General features: G+C 48.0%; 1 protein-coding gene across 1 annotated transcript in view; it reads left to right on the forward strand.

The window, feature by feature from the left end:
* The window catches only part of LOC138520913 (cytochrome P450 2A13-like), a 314,460-nt gene that overhangs the window by 284,643 nt on the left and 16,956 nt on the right, over positions 1-12,861 (forward strand). The gene's annotated exons all lie outside the window — the stretch shown is intronic.

The following is a 12,861-nucleotide window of genomic DNA, read 5'->3' on the forward strand; positions in this document are numbered from 1 at the left end:
GCCTGCCGGGAATCTTCCTATTCCCAGAGGTTCTTTATATGCACTTTGGTTACTTTGCACGTCCTTCGTAGGAAGGAGAGTATCTGTTGCTAGACGAGGACTCGGAGGCGTGCTCCATGTGTGGCAATCCGGAATGGTTTGGTCTTTGTTTCGGACTTGCTGTTCCGGGTGCGTCGGCTCCGTGTTTGTCCGAGGCAATTGTGATTTGCTACTTGGTTCGTAGAGAGAAGAGGTTTTTTAGACCAGGCCGTCTCAGGAGGTTTCCGTTGTGAGGTGGAGTCAGTACTCTCTTGAAGTTCAAACAAATCGAACCCCAGTTTCAGTAGATGTTCGGCAGTCTCCGAGATTCTGATTTTTGCCCAGTTAGTGTGCACATAAAGGTAGGCACTGGCGATTTTCCCTTCATGAAAAGGTTCTACCAGGGCAAGGTCTTTAGTTTCCACTCGTCTAAGCGACGGGACACATTTAAAAAGTTGTAGCACGAAACCACGGTTCAGTACCACATATTTTTTATTGTCCAGTAGTTGTTCGATTTTGAAGGTGCGTTCTGTTTTGGAACAACAAGCCGATCTCCGAGGGGCTTGCTTTGGGCTGGGATTAGAGCAGTTCCTGGTCTTGTTACTCTTGTTGAAGGTTTCTGGGTACTTTTGCATTCCAGATAGCCGTTTAGCCCGGGTGGCATGTACCCATCTGGATGTTGGAACATTTCCAGATATGGGCGAAGAGGCAGTTCTCTCAGTTCTTCATCTAGGAGGGGAGTGGGGTGGACTTGACTGGCCTTTTCTCACTCTTTTGTCTGGGTTTTGTGCATGATCCTGGGGTTGGCTCTTGGTCGGTCCCGGCCCCCAACTGGACTTCTTTATAAGCTTCTTGCAACGGTTTTCTAGAGTTTGAAACGGTGAAGTCTCCTTGTCGATGTGCTGGGGTTGACTGCTGTCCTCCTGGTCATCAGAGAGCGTGTACACGCTGAGGTTTAGCAAGTCCCCATCCACTTCTGGGTCACTCACCTTGGTTGTTGAGGGGATGCCCCTGACGGGTTCCCCTCCATTCCGATGTAAATTTTCCTGCCGAGCAAGAGTTGCCGATGGTTCTGGGTGCAGAGATTTCTCCGTCCAGATACGGGGCCCCCCCTTCCTTTGTGGGAGATGCCTCTCGAATGCGATTTGATTGGGAGGAGGCAGAGTGGACTGCTTTCTGGTTTTCGAAAATAGCAAATCCTTTATTTGCAGGTGCTTTTACTTTTCCCTTGGGATCGTGAGTCAAATCATGGTCCGGTAAGATGGGAATGTTTTCATTGTAGATAGCACAAATTTGTTTTGGCAGTTGGCGTCTTGGCTTTTTTCCCTGTGGTGCACCTCATGGGGGGTCCTGACCCTGGTGCTTCCGTTTGTCCCTTGGGCAAGGGGATTGGCCATGCGTGGGTGGTCTGAGAGCTGGAGCCGAGAAGTGGAACTCGTGTTGGTATAGTCAGGGTCACACTTCTGGCAATTTCTGTGCTATCTCGGACTTGAGCAGGCAACTCATCCATTGAGCGTTTTTCCATTTTGTTGTTGAGTGCGTTTATGTAACCCTCTAAGAAGATCAGGCGACTGTTCATCATTGCAATGATGGAAGTATGGTCTTTTAACGAGTCGTTTATCGACTCGTACAGTTTACAGAACGGAGCCATAGCCAATGTTACCGTAGACATGATTAACCTTAAGTCGATCTTCTTCGAGGGGGAGTCTTTAGGTGGATTGCTTGGTAGCTCACTTGCGCACCGAGTTCTCATAGGGCTAGATTGAATTTGAGAGCTCAGGTTTAGGGCCCCTACTGAGACTCCGTTGGTAGCCGGCATAGCGGGGGCAGGGGCCACGGAGCCCCCACCCAGCCTTAAGGTTTCTCTAATGTCAGAGACTTGAACTGCCAAGGTTCGAGGAGAATCCCCGGAACTTGTCCGATGTTCACCAACAGGCACCCCCAGGAAAGAAGGGGCCCGTGTAAGGTCGCCGTGACCGAGTTCTTCTATTCGGAGTTCCTGTGCAGACAAGGGCAAATCAGGCGGATTGCACTCAAAGTCACTTAATCCATTTTCAACCTTCTCCAAAGGTCGCTGGGAACCGTGTTGCGCGATGCAGGCGTAGGTGGAGGCAGTGTGGCCACAAATACAAGAGGAGGGATGGCTGACTCCCCGGCTTGTGGTCCTAGGTTTGGAGAGACCTTCGATAAAGCCTCAGGGCACCTCGGAAGAAAGAAGTCTATGTCCTCCTCCCTGTTGTTTGAAATGATGGTGGGTTGTCCCGGCAGGGGGGGGGCGCCAGGTCGTGGAGAACCAAAGTGCCATCTGACTCTGGCGTCAGGTACCGAGTTGGTAAATGAGAAGCGTGCTGGTTCCAGCGAAAAGGCTGGGCCCTCGCTGGAGGTCCCCCAAAGATTTTTAGACAAGGATGTTTGGTCCAAAACAACTTTCAAAATCTCGGCGTCCGAGAGTTCTTCTGAGACAGTTGGTTTCTTTTTTGAGAAGTTTGCGAAGAACTTGTTGTTTGCCTCCAGCAGAGTTGTGTCCCCCTTTTGGGGGGCTTTCTGGGTCTTTTCAGACAATTGTAGAGGCCTTATGTATATGGTCGGCTGGGCTTTGAGCCCAGGCTTTTGTCGCTGGTGGGCGCATCGTTTTCTGCACGCCGGCACTCCCTTTTTCTTTTGGTGGAGGACGTTCATAGAGACGTGTTTGGGTTTGGTGTTACCGTCCTTTGAGTGGTCTCTCAGGGTAGTGACGGGCAGAGCGGGCTCGATTTGCCCCGACTCCTCGGGTGCCACTTGCTGCTACGGCGAGAGACAGCAAGCGGGAGAGGGGGGCTCGGGCAAGGTAGGGTGATGAATGTCACAGTAGGGCTCTGGATCCTCCGGCGGGCAGGGTTGAAGTTCAATGGTGGCGCAAGGCACCTGCCGCACCGCGGAAATGTCCGCCTCTCGTCCATGGGGGGACAAGCCAGATTCCAGGTGGGCCATACCTTTTTTGGCACTCCTTAGACGAGAACCCTTCTCCTCAGGCTGGGTGGAAGCAAAGTTTGTTGAATCAAGCAGCAGAGTCTTTTTGGCAGGGGCTGGGGAGCACTGGCCTTTCTATTTGTAGCTCTTGCCGCCTTCGCTGCCATAGACTGCAGAGACTGCCACTCTGCAGCCACTCCGGGTTTTTGTAGATAAATCCCGCCCTCACTACAGCAAACACTGTGGAAAGACTCCAGGGCACACAGTCACCAGGAAGCATGTAGGGAACACTGCAGAGACTGCCACTCTGCAGCCACTCTGTGGGAAAAGAGGGTTTTTGAAGGTAAATCCCGCCCTCACTGCAGCAAACACTGTGGAAAGACTCCAGGGCACACAGCCACCAGGAAGCACGTAGGGAACACTGCAGAGACTGACACTCTGCAACCACTCCGCCATATACCAAACCTAGCATTATCTTTATTTTCGATACCACCAGGTGCCTTTCTTTATTGGAACCTGTTTTAATGGAAGTGATTTTTAGCCACTCCTCTATTTCCTTCACACCCAATGCTGCCCAAAGTGACATGTAATCGACAGCATACTGTGAGTGAAGAGAAGATGCTTTTTGAATACGTCTAAGGGTCCATCAGATGCAGTTACCCGCGTGGTTTTTATCGATACCACTGTAGTTTTATGGTGTAATACTGGAGCACGGGTCTGTCATAGTCAGCGTTAAAAGGGCATGATCACTAAAGGAATTAGAGAGTACTTTCAGCTCGATAGCATTCTCCAGACATACATTGTTACCAAATAAATAATCTAATGTAGCTTCCCTGCTGCAAATACCCCATGTAAATTGACCAGCACAATCACCCTTTGTTCTTCCATTAAGCAGTGTATACTCCCAATCATTCATGAATTGAACCCACAGCCTGCCTCGTACATTTTCTGAAAGAGGCACACTTTTCATCATCGACACAACGGGCATTTAAATCGCCACCCAACAAAATTCTCTCTTTTTGGCTACCTTTTCCGCATACCTAATTCCGACAGAATTTGAAGCATCAAGTACATCATTTGTTGGGTCGTGTTCCATAGTCTGAGAGCTCGTGTTACTGTGATAGATCCATTTATCTAACGGGCCTCTCAGCGACAATTGTCCCACCGTCCCATCCCCCTGGTCTTTATGAATGTAGCGTTGGGTGAAGATGCTTTATATTCAACTCGCTGTGTGGTCAGTAGACTACTGGCCTTACCTGAGAATGCCACTTGCTTATGATGTTTAAGGGTTTTACGGGCTGGCTGACGTTTACTGCGCCTTTTATTGCATACAATTGGAGGACTGTTGGTTGCATAGGGCTTCCATCAAGTTTTTTCTCAGAACGGGCAGCTTAGTGAGTCTTTTAAGGAAACCAAAGATCCCAAAGACGCCAATCCTTGATCCTGTGTGTCTGGCACCTGAATAATGCAATCCACCAGTGGTATCTTTCCCTGTATATTATGTTGGTCGCAAGTCAAATCTAACTTCTGATTTTCGCCTGCCTTCTGCTGTTCAGATATTGCAATCGGTTGCTTGTCTTAAACCGAGTTACTGTTTAAAGCAACATCCGCCGCCTTTGCAGTAATGGTCTTTAGTTCATATTGTTCTGCGGCCACATCTGTCCACAGTGTAAATAAAGCATCTGGTTTAGAGAGAATAGTGTTAACCAGGGCGGGAGAGGGAGCATGACTTGCAAAAGAAACTTTCTTAGATTTGATTGCCTCTTCGCACTCACTTTCACTGCCTGAAAATTCCGAACTGGAGAGCAGGGCTGCCAGATTGGGGCTGCCTGATAAGTTTGAAACAATAACATTATTGTGGCGTGTTAAAGGTGGCTCCGGTGCATTTCGCTTAAGATTTAAACACAGGTTAAATAAGGAGGGCTTATTATCAATGTTGGGCCATGAACAGGTAATGCAGTTATCAATGTCACCTGGGAGTTCGACAGTGGAAAGTTGTTCTGGTTGTATTTCTGTCCCCGAGCTGTGGGGGGAGTACAGTGTCAAGGAAGCAAGTGAATTTTTTACTGCAATGCCACTGTAATATCTAAGCCATCTATTTAGTCTTTTTTCCCTTTCTTTTGACAAGGTATATCATTTTTCCCGTCAAAGTGTTTCATTGGACTTCGGGTGCGTTTTCCACCCAGCACCACTAGAAGAAACAAATTGATTGATTGATAATTTTGCCGCTGAGGAGGCCAGCTCTCCGCTGGACTGCAGCTTTCATACAGGCTAGAGTAAATTCAGCACATGGTAGTAAACAGAACAGAACAGCTGACTCTCAGCATGGCAGTCGCAGGCAGTGAAGAACCATGCATGTGGGGGCGTCGGGCAGGAGACAAATCACTCTACCAAAACCAAGGCGGTCCTAGAGGGAGGTCCTAGATGGCAAACTCGCCAACAGAGAGGGAGGGCGAATAATGAATCCCAAACACCAAAACACTCCTTAACACTCATGGTGAGAGTCCCTGTATTTCCACATTTCTGCAAGCACCCTACCCCTTACGTACTCGCTATTCCAACCCTCTCATGTTATCGTAGAGCTGCGTAACCCTTTGACCTTATCTTCTGCACCGCCATCGATAAAACTGCATGCTGCAAGACATTGGGCCTCATTACGAGTACGGTGGTCTGGAAAAAAGTGGCAGTAATTCCATCACCGCCACTGTACCGCACTGACAAACTACACTTTTTGCCAGTAAGTTGGGGGATATTCCTCCAGCAAAAGCCTGGAGGCACATCCTCCACCGCACCACCATAGATTGATAAATTTACCACGGGGAATTTTGGTGCATTTATCGAATTATAGTAATATACACCAAAAATCGCCATAGAATCATAACGTCTTAAAAAAATGTGGATTTACACTGCTATACCAGCACTCATAATCTGATCCCGAAAGAGGTTGCATTGCAACACTTATGAAAATCCAGCCTCCGGCTTCAGTTCAATGAGGCTGGGCCTGTGCCGAAAACATCTTCAAATTGTGAAGCCCTTTCCTAGGAATCAAAAGGGGGGCCATAGATGTACAGTATGAAAACCCAAGTGATAAAAGAATGCTGGTCAGTCGGCCCCTTCGTGGGTGCAGAGGCTACTCTTACCCCCGTGCCACCTCTAGGTCCACATCCAACATCAGCGTATGAGCCATGGTGCAGACCAGTGGGCTGGCTCGCGGGCTACTAGAGTTGGCAGACCCACCTGATGACCCACGGCCATCATTAGAGTGCTTCTGCAATTGAATAGTGTTTCAAAGTGCCACAAGGCTAAATGGGAGGGGGACAAGGAAGCAGAATAACAATGGTAAAAACAGTCAAATACAGTTATGGCCCTACTAGGCCTTGTGACATTCGGGTATGCAAGTGCAGTGAGGGGAATTGCAGTAGAAAGGAGGAAGTGTGAGGCACAGGACGGCAAGTGTTGGTGGAGGGCCTGGGGGCGGGGGGGGTGGTGCTAATGGGAGCCAAGGAAAAGAAACCTCAGGCTAAGTGCTATTGCTTGTGAAAGGGTGGCTATCATAGTCCTGGCTCAGTATCCAGCTGCCATAAGAGCCCTGACCTGATCAAAGTGGCAACAAGGTAAGGCCACAGGCCACACCAGCTGAACTATTGGTTGCTCAGTGGGGCCCATGGCAAGACTGAAGCCCCTGTCCAAGCAAAGTTAGGTTCTTGGTACAGGGACTGATGGCCTGACATTGTGATGGCCCAGTCACTGGAAATGCCCAGTGGGACCGCAAAATACAATATTGTATATGTTCAAAAACATTGCGAGTCAAAGAACATATGCTTAAAGGGAAGCACCAGTTATGTTGCCCCTTACAAATTCGGTGAAAGTATGTTATGTTTGCAGTGCAAATCAACAAGGCTACATATTTTCACCAGTTACAGTTTCTTAAGCAACCATAACTGGGTCACCTTCATTTTAAAATAACCATAACTCGTAACCACTGTCATTCACAGCAAATTAGGCCACATATCAAATCAAACATCTTTTGATGACTTGTCCTTCAATTGACCACGAAAGACAGGCCTTTCTCGGCCCTATGTTAAAATCTTCATATTTCATCGACAACAATGTCTGGTGGAATCGTTTGATCACGGGAGCTAAAACTAGATGGCTAATAGCGGCTTCTAAGCTAATAGACATTGCTTTGGAGAAAATCCTGCAAAAAAATTCAGCAATCGAAACCCGCAACCAACCAGCGGTATGAGCATGCCAGTGTACACAGGAAATGGTAGACTTCTTTTTTTCTCTTCAGTTAACAACAAAGAAAGACTTTTCTTCTTCTTTTGTAAAAATCTAATTTTGATTAAATACAAATTAAAAATAAAAAAAAAATTAGGCCACATATAGACCTACACATGAATACCCTTTGCCATGGCTCTACCCAGAAGGCCCACTGGGGGCTCAGGGCTATTAGGGAATGGTATTGCCCTATTGAGTCAATAATTACATTGAGTAATCTGTGGGAAATGCTTGATCCTGCAGGCACTCTGTTGGGGAGGGATGGACTCAGCTTCTTATATTCATACCTGCTGACAATGATATGTAGGGCAGTACGCACAGAAGCAATACAACCAGTTAGTTGGTAGACACTACATTATTTTGTAAACATCTATATGAGTGAATAATGTCCTGAGGACCACACATTTGACTGGTGTGATTCTATGATGACTATGATTTTAGTGCAGGACGACATGTGCCATATTTGTGCTTTTAATTTGCTTTATAGCAGTGACCTCTTGATTATATAGTTAGAGATCAGAGAGGCCCACATTGGCCCCACCTGGCATCACTTACACCCACCTGTTTGATCTGTGAGAAGGCATCATCCAATATTTCTATTAGTTCTGTACTGAAAAATAGTGGTATTTTGATGAGGGACTATCAAACCACAATTCTGCATCTCCTGAAACACACTAGTCGGAGGAAAAACCTGATGTATCTGGTGATTTCAAAAACAAAGAAAGTGAAGGGTAAGAGGCATGACTTTTCCATCTACTTTGCAAATTCTTGGAGTGATAGTCCACTTTGCTTGAGACTTTAGCATGGAAGCCAGATGTTCATGAACAGTGTTATCTCTGACTTCTCTTTAATACTTTGAATTAAGTTTGATACCTTCTCCCAAACTTTGAACCACACACTCTCGCTCTTTACTCTTTACTTCCTCCAGACAGACTCTCACCAACATCCTCTTTGTCGTTCGCTCTCCAGTCCTATGGACCCCTCATATTGTCTCTGTTATCTCTCCTTTATCCTCCTCTCCCATTAATGGTGGCACCCAGTGGGAGGTCCTCTTGGCCTTCTTGCACTCCTACAAAACCATCATCAATGTCTCTCTAAATGTTACCGTCTTGGTCCAGCGCCCTCAGCCCTATTGGCTCCTTTTCGATAGAAGTTTCATGTGCCTTATCAACTTACTCCCTCCTCCTGCTACTCCTTCAAACACTTCTCTGGCTCCTACAACTCCTCCTTCCTCTGTTGCCTCTATGGTTCCAGCCTCCTCCTCTCTTATCCCCTTTCCACCTCTGCATACTACCTCTGCCCATTCTTGGTCCCCACTACTAGGTTGCCCTGTGTGCACCTCAATCCTGTACCCCACACAGGAAGTCTTTCAATATGTCAACTTGCTCTATGTCGCTACTCTCAACCCTGACTCTGCTGTCAGCTCTGTCACAGGTTTTGAAACTCTCCTCCCTGTGGGCTACACAATCCTCTCCAAGCCCAAAACCAACCGTCATGGTGGTGGAGTGGCCCTGACCTTTACGGAGAGGGTCCCTGATTCTGTCATTCTTACACAGGCCTACCCCTCCCTTGAATGCTTGGTCTGCAGGCTCTCTATCTCTCCTAGCCCCTCTCTGACTGTGGCCACTGTCTACTGGCCACCTGGCCAGGTCACCCTCTTCCTCTCAGAATTTGTTGACCTCTCCTCTTCTGTCTTTGACTCTACCTCTCAACTCTTCTCCTCTGAGACCTTAACATTCACCAGAATGCCTCAAATCCATCATCTGGGCTCTTGCGCAACCTTTGCCACTCTCTACCTTCCCATTCTACCCTATGGTCCGCCATACCCTGCCTGACACAACTTGGATGTTCTCGTCTCCTCAGATATCCCCCTCTGTAACCCCTCACCACTCCTATCTTGGACTGACCACTTTCTGCTCTCCTCACAACTGAAACTTCTGGTCCTGCAGACAAAGCCTAACCCAGCACTGCTACCTCCCTTCTCGGTCATTCGGCGCATGAAAACGAGTGTCAGTGGACACCTTTGCCTCTACTTTCTCTGCTCCTCCCACTCCCGCAGCTGACTTACACTCTGACACAGGCTTCGCTAACCTGCATCTTTCTATCTCCAGCACTCTAGACACCCTTGCCCATGTCATGAGAATCCAGCTGAAGCCCATCCCCACATGAAAGTCTTGGTATGACTCCAACCTCACCGCTCTGAAACGCAAGTGCAATGTGGCTGAGAGGGAGTGGAGGGCTTTGGGTGCATCCTCTGACAAACTGGCCTGCCGCCTGTTGCAAAGGCAATACAGACTCTCTGTCCTCTCCAAGAAGAGGGTCCACATCCAAGCTTGCATATCTACGTCCTATACCAACATGGCAGAATTCTTTAAAATATACAAGGGACTGGCCAATCATACTTCAGTAGTTCTGGCTTCTCATTTCACTGAAGAAACTCAGGACATCACTGTTCCCACTTTCCTCTCTTCTCTACCTCTCCCCCTCTTTGGCCTCCCTGCGATGCCTCTCACTCCCCTCTTCCTTTTTCCTTTTTCTGTCTGATAGCACCTGACAATGGTTCCAGACAGGTAGGACTATGAAAGTATCGTCTGAACAGGTGCTCTCCCCTGCTTGTCCAGAACCATCAAGGACCACATTACTACCGTCACAAGCCTTGGCCTATTTCTGCAATCACTCTTTCATTACTGGTTCTTTTCTCCCTCTCCTCAAGCACTCCCTTGTGCACCCCCTCCTAAAAAAGCCTTCTGCTGATCCTACCTGTCTAGCAAACGTGTTTGCATGATTTCTATCACTCCATTCCTGTGCAAACTCCTGTAAACACTGGCCATCTCCCATCTTACTCTCCACACTAAATCTGTTGGCTGTCTACATGACAATCAGTCTGGCTTTAGAGCAGCCAGAGGCATGGAAACTGCTCTCCTGAACACCTGTGAAGATCTGTTCTCCAATCTTGGCTTCAGCTCTCCCTCTGTCCTCATCCTCCTCGACCTTTTCTCTGCTCTCGACACAGTCAATCATACCACCCTGATCAATTAGCTCCATGAGAATCTGGCATAAAAAAACATAACATAACAGGTGTATTTGTGAAGCGCACGTTCACCCCCGAAGGGGCATTGTGGCACTAATAACAGATGTTTATTGTTACCCAACTTAATGGTACTCATTTTATCGACCCCAGAAGGATGAAGGGCTGAATGGACCTGCCAGAATTTGAACCTGTGACCATGATGTCAAACACAGCCGCTTGTAGCGGATGCATTAGTCCACTGAGCCACAGTCTCAGCCTGGCATGCTGACCTCCTTCCTTCTGGACTGTCCCTCCCAGTTCCAACTTAGATCCTTTCTCTCCACCACCTCTTTCTCCACGTGTGGTGTCCTGCAAGGGCTCTATCCTCTCACCCTGGCTCCTCAATGTCTATCTGGCCCATTTGGCCACTTGATCTCCACCTTCTCTTCTAGCTTTCAGTGTTATTCAGATGACACTCAGCCCTCTTTCAGGCTTGCCTCATCCACCTCTCCTCCCTCACTCATTCATAACTGGCTACCCGAGAATCAGGATTGGTGCACCTGCAACAAGCTCTTCCATAATGCCAGTAACATTTAGATCCTCGTCATTCTGACCCCAGATCCCCCTTTCCCGCTCTCACTTTGGCTGCCCTCCCTGGGCCCTCTTCCCTCGCCTTCCTGTGAGGCAAAAAACATTGGTGTTATCTTTGATTCCACTCTCTTCTTCTTTTCACACATCACAGACCTTGCCAAGTAGGTCTACTTTCAGCTGCTCCTCCTCAGTGGTATTCTAACTTTTCTCACTTTCCCCCAGAAGCTGACTATCTCCAAAACCCTGGTTCTCTCCAGGCTGGACTACTGCAACAGCCTCTTTCTCAATCTGCCTACCTCTACTCTCTGCTCTCTGCAACTAATCCAGAACAGCACTACACGTTTTATCCTTGGCCTCAAACTCAGGGACCGTTTCTCTCCAGCCCTGAAATCTCTCTAGTAGCTCCCAGTTGCTGCAAGGATCAATTTCAAGACCCTTTCCATCAATCCCAAGGTTGTCTGTGGCCTGGGCCCGAACTACATCCAATGTTCTCTGCCAAAGTACCTTCCTTCTACAGCCCTTCACTCAGCTACCCCCAACTCATTGAGGGTCAGACGCTTCTCCAGACAGAGAATGGGGGTAGATCTCTCTCCTCTGCAAGTGTCTCCCTCTGGAATGGCCTGCCTGCACCTCTCCGACAGGCAGCCGGACCACCTGAAGTTCCAGAAGCTTAAGACCTGCCTGTTCTCCTCTGCCTTCTCTCCCTTAATTCCTTGCTTACACACCTGTCTGCTGTGCCGGCTGGTTGCTTGGTACCCCCAGATTCTCACTGGGTACCAGTCTCCTCTTAGACCAGTCTCCCTTGCATTGCTGCCTGCTCTTCTGCACAATTAGGCGCTGTAACAATAACCCCTACAGCACCCCCTGCCTCCTTGCACTTACTCAGAGCCTGCTGCCCTGATCGCACTGCCCGCTACCCTGTCCCCTGTACTTCCCCCTCTCCCTTCCCGCTGCACCTCTCGTTTTCGCACTTGCACGATCTGAATGTCACAAGGCCTAGTATGATCGTTTGTTTTGTCTTCCCTCCCTTCTCTTTTGGCACCTAGAAACACATGTGTACAGGTGCGTTATAAATGCCATATCGTATCATATCAAGTAGAGGGATGGTGAGCTTGGGATAGCTGTTTTGGCTTGTTGCGAACTGCAGTGAGAATGTCCCAGGGAAACACCATACATTAACGGAAGACTTTAAAAGCCTTACGATTGAAATAAGATGGACTTCTTGTCATGTGATGTTAACTGCCGAGTTCAGGGAAGGACAGGGCATGCTCTAAATGTGCCTTACTGTCGATAAGCCTTAGGGCTTGGCTAACTGGTGGCTGGGACACACTTTACTTCAGGAAATATTAAAGGTCAACCTAATTCTTTAAAAGGTAATCATGATCAATGGTGTACATTTTGAGTGAGTCCATTGAGTAGTTCTTGTCTTGTTTGGGCTGTTAACTTAGCGAGTGGATTTCGCGTAATGGGGATTAGAACATCTGCCATATCCTGCCTTGACATCCAGCTCTGAAAGAAGCTGGACGCTGACCGGTGTGGGAGGGGTGGATGGAAGTGGAGGATGGGCCTGAAGAGACAAAAAAGGAGAAATGACCAACAAAGAAGAGTATGCGGCTATGGAGGAGGAGGTTAGTTAAGCACGTCAGATTTGTGTCCCTTTTCTATGCTTATTTGTGGATTCAATGGTCACACCATTGGGGGGGTCTACTACAGATCATTTAGAGAAAAAGTGAGGGTCAAAAAAAGACACACATAGGTTTGAAGTTATGTCCATATGTTGAATGGAGGGTGTCCAGTGATATGGCCATGGAAAAAATCCTGCGGCCGAAAATACCGGTTTTTGTGGGCACTTATGGACGTAATTATATGATGGGGGTGGGTTATGGTAATCATTTAGTGTAAGGGAAGTATAGGGGGGGGTTGTGGGTCTCCCCCGCATGCAATTGCATTGCAAAGTGCAACAACCAAAAAAAACAGTCTTTTCTGCTGCAGGATTTCTCCTGTGACCACAT

This window comes from Ambystoma mexicanum, chromosome 13 (genome assembly GCF_040938575.1).
Source record: "Ambystoma mexicanum isolate Mex_15411 chromosome 13, UKY_AmexF1_1, whole genome shotgun sequence".
Taxonomy (NCBI): domain Eukaryota; kingdom Metazoa; phylum Chordata; class Amphibia; order Caudata; family Ambystomatidae; genus Ambystoma; species Ambystoma mexicanum.